This window comes from Rutidosis leptorrhynchoides, chromosome 1, assembly GCF_046630445.1.
Source record: "Rutidosis leptorrhynchoides isolate AG116_Rl617_1_P2 chromosome 1, CSIRO_AGI_Rlap_v1, whole genome shotgun sequence".
Lineage (NCBI taxonomy): Eukaryota > Viridiplantae > Streptophyta > Magnoliopsida > Asterales > Asteraceae > Rutidosis > Rutidosis leptorrhynchoides.
The window spans coordinates 729,203,439-729,207,973 of NC_092333.1; the positions used below are offsets into that span (position 1 = coordinate 729,203,439).

General features: G+C 31.1%; 1 non-coding gene across 1 annotated transcript; it reads right to left on the minus strand.

The window, feature by feature from the left end:
- Positions 1-2,736: 2,736 nt before the first annotated feature.
- LOC139887339 (small nucleolar RNA R71) lies at positions 2,737-2,843 on the minus strand. Its single transcript, XR_011773174.1, has one exon. It is a non-coding gene; the product is annotated as a small nucleolar RNA R71 (small nucleolar RNA).
- Positions 2,844-4,535: the final 1,692 nt, after the last annotated feature.

Sequence of the window (4,535 nt, forward strand, 5' to 3'; positions counted from 1 at the left end):
TCGGGCAATTTCTAATAATGTGGCCCGGTTTTCCACATTTATAACAAACTACATTGGCATAAGTTGCTCCGACACTACTTGCTCCGCCATTACTCGTTCCGAAACTACTTGCTCCGTCAAACATCATGATTACGGAAGTTTAAATAAGCATAATTCCTTTATTTCATATTTAATTTCCTTTATTTCATATTTAATTGCACTTTTAATTATCGCACTTTTATTTATTGTCATTTTATTTTATCGCACTTTTATTTATCGCAATTTCATTATCGTTATTTACTTTATGTTTTAAATTAAGTTATATTTATTATTGATATTTTACATTAGGTTTTAATTGCGACTAAAGTTTTAAAATCGAAAAACCAGTCATTAAACGGTAAAAACCCCCTTTTATAATAATAATAATACTACTTATATATATTTTTGTATTTTTACAATTATAAGTTAAAAATATAGCGTTAAGCTTGGCTAAGTCTCCCTGTGGAACGAACCGGACTTACTAAAAAATTACACTACTGTACGATTAGGTACACTGCCTATAAGTGTTGTAGCAAGGTTTAGGTATATCCATTCTATAAATAAATAAATATATTTTGTAAAATTGTATCATATTTAATAGTATTTCCTTGTAAAAATTAATACTATTTCATATACCCCTCGCATAACATCAAGTATTTTTGGCGCCGCTGCCGGGGAAAGTCAAACGCCGGAAGCAAAACGTTATATATAAAAAAAAGAGATTTTTAATTTACTTTTGTAAAAATACGCTTTTGTAAAAATACGTTTTAAATATAAAAAATATATATATATATATATATATATATATATATATATATATATATATATATATATATATATATATATATAAAGAAAAAAACAAAATTTAAGTATTTTTAAGAGTTTGTTAAACATATAAGTTTTATAAAGTTTCTTTATTTTTATTTTAGTTTGTAAAAATATAAGTTTTATTTAAATATTTTGTATAAATATAAAAAAGAAAATTAAAATAGAAAAAAAAAACACTCGAGGCCCAGTACTGTAGCAGCCCAACTTTTGGCCCGAAACCCTACCTCATGCGATCACATGAGATTTTAACTATCAAGCCATGCGATCGCATGACTTGATTTGACAGGCCCGGTACATCAGATCCATCGAATTAGGGTTTTAATTAATATTAATTATTAATATAAACCCTAATTAGGGTTATATTTAATAATTATTTGTTTTAGTTTTTAATTAATTTGTATTATTAAGTGTAATTACTTTTATAAATATATAAAATTAATACTTTTATAAAATAAATAATATAAAAATCATATTTTTATAAAAATTGTACTTTTTACAACTTTAAGTATATTTTTATATTTTGTATCTTTTTGTTTGTTTTAGCGTAATATTTGTATTTTACGCTCGTATTTAGTTCTAAGACATAGTTTTTTGCCATAGTTATTTTTTTTATTTCTAGATTTCTAGGCTTTGCCGTAAAATCCCTTAAGTGCTTTTTCTTTAAACTAAAATTTAGATGTTTTAGAATTTTGCGACGCCGTTTTTATATTTTAGTACTTTTTTAAGTTATTGCCATTTGGGATATAGTTTTTCTTTTAAGCTTTAATATTTTTAGACGCAACTGTTAATTCTTAGTTTTTAGTTCCTTTTTAAGTTTCGACGCGCTACTTTTTATTTCTATTTTTTTGACCTTTTATTTTCGACATTTTTTGACGCGCAATCTTTTTCTTTCTTATTTCTCGACGCTCTAGTTTATAGGACATAGAATTTTTTTCTATTTCTTCTCTAAAATTTCTTTAAATTTCAACGAAAAATTATTTTAAGTGGCTAAATTGATAGACATCCAAATTTTCTGCTTCGTACTAATAGTTGAATTTGTTAGTGGCTGAGTTGTGAGCTTCCGATTTAAAGGGTTCTGGCTCCCTGCTGCATCTATTGGCTATTCGAAACGTGGGCAAAAGTAGAAAAGTCTATTAATTTGATAGCTTAAATAATTTTTATTTTTATAACTAATAGGATATTCAGTGAATGCACCGAGCAAAATGTTCACCACCTTTTGTACGTTCACCACCTGTAACTCGATCAAGACATCTAGCAAATATTGTCGCCGTTGATTTTTCTTTAGAATCGTCATCCAGTCAACCAAGTACTCCAATTCAAATTTCCGATAATCCATTTTTTGAACCCGACCTCACAATTTAGAATACAGAGGATATTCAGGGACAATTCAGAGATCCTGAACCATTAATTTTTCCTCCGGAACCACCAATCATTCAAACAGAGATTGTTGACGAACCAACCATTAAATCAGAATACTCTAGTGATTCAGATTCAACAAAATCAATCATGGAAAATCTGAAACCTCTAAGTATGGAAGACCGAATGAGAGCTAAACGCACTGGCCAAGGTCACACAATTACTCAACCTGACATTAATGCGCCAGATTATGAAATCAAAGGACAAATCCTACACATGGTAACTAATCAATGCCAATTTAGTGGTACGCCGAAGGAAGATCCAAATGAACATCTTCGTACATTTAATAGGATCTGCACTCTATTTAAAATAAGAGAAGTTGAGGATGAACAGATATATCTCATGTTATTTCCCTGGACTTTAAAGGGAGAAGCCAAAGATTGGTTAGAATCATTACCTGAAGAGGCGATTGATACATGGGACGTTTTAGTTGAAAAATATCTTAAACAATTCTTTTCGGCATCTAAAGCCGTAAGACTTCAAGGAGAAATTGTTACGTTCACACAAAAGCCAAATGAAACTCTATATGAAGCATGGACCAGATTTGGAAAGTTATTTAGAGGATGCCCGCAACATGGTTTAGACACTTGTCAAATAGTACAAATATTCTACCAAGGATGCGACATCACTACAAGAAAAGACATTGATATAGCAGCTGGTGGTTCCATTATGAAGAAAACCGCAACTGATGCTTGCAAAATTATTGATAACACTGCTTCCCACTCACATGAGTGGCACCAAGAAAAAGATATCGTTAGATCATCTAAAGCAGCTAGAGCCGATTCTAGCCATGACTTAGATTACATTTCCTCAAAGATAGATGATGTCGAGAGACGAATGGAAAAGATGACTAAAGATATTCACTCAATACGAATTAGTTGTGAGCAGTGTGGAGGACCACATTTAATAAAAGATTGTCTCAGTATTGAACTAACAATGGGATAAAGAGAGAATGTTCCATACATAAACCAAAGGCCTGGAAATAATTATCAGAATAATTATCAACCGCCAAGACCAATCTACAATCAAAACCAGAATTATAACCGAAATGTTCCATACAACAACCAACAAGGTCCTAGCAATCAACAAGTATCCAATAATACTTACAATCAGCAAAGACCTAATTTTCAAAATAAACCACCACAAACCGATGATAAAAAGCCAAATTTAGAAGATATGATGTCGAAGCTAGTTGAATCTCAAACGCATTTTTTCACATCTCAGAAACAAACCAATGAACAAAATGCTCAAGCATTTAGAAATCAACAAGCTTCTATTCAAAATTTGGAACAAGAAGTAAGCAACCTATCAAGGTTGATAGGTGAAAGAAAACCAGGAAGTTTACCTAGTGATACAAATGCTAACCCCCGGAATGAAACAGCTAAAGCTATTACCACAAGAAGTGGTATTACACTTAAACCACCTAAAATGCCTGTAATTTCTGATGAAGCTATTCTTACTCCACAAGAACCACAACCTGAACAAGATAAGAAAAAAGAACCGGTAGTTGAAAAGGTTAATGAAGATAACACAGTTAAGGCAAAACCTTATGTTAAACCATACCAACCACCACTTCCTTACCCAAGTAAAATGAGAAAAGAGAAACTTGAAGCCGAGCAATCCAAATTCTTGGATATGTTTAAACAAATAAATGTAAATCTTCCTTTCATTGATGTGATTTCAGGAATGCCTAGATATGCTAAATTTCTGAAAGATTTAATCACGAATAGAAAGAAAATGGAAGAACTCTCGGCTGTTACTATGAATGATGAAAGGACCCGTCCTAATCCATCTGGACAAAGTCCGTATCGATTATAAACGATTCACAATAGTTGATTTCATCGCGAGGTACTTGACCTCTATATGATACATTTTGCAAACATTGCATTCGTTTTTGAAAAGACAATATTTCATTACATCGAAAGTTGACAGCATGCATACTATTTCATAATATATCTAACTATAATTGACTTAATATTAATCTTGATGAACTCAACGACTCGAATGCAACGTCTTTTGAAATATGTCATGAATGACTCCAAGTAATATCCCTAAAATGAGCAAATGCACAGCGGAAGATTTCTTTCGTACCTGAGAATAAACATGCTTTAAAGTCTCAACCAAAAGGTTGGTGAGTTCATTAGTTTAACATAAATAATCATTTCGTAATTTTAATAGACCACAAGATTTCATATTTCCATTTCTCATAAACATACGTTCCATGAATAGAGACAAAAATATCATTCATATGGATTGAACACCTGGTAACCGAC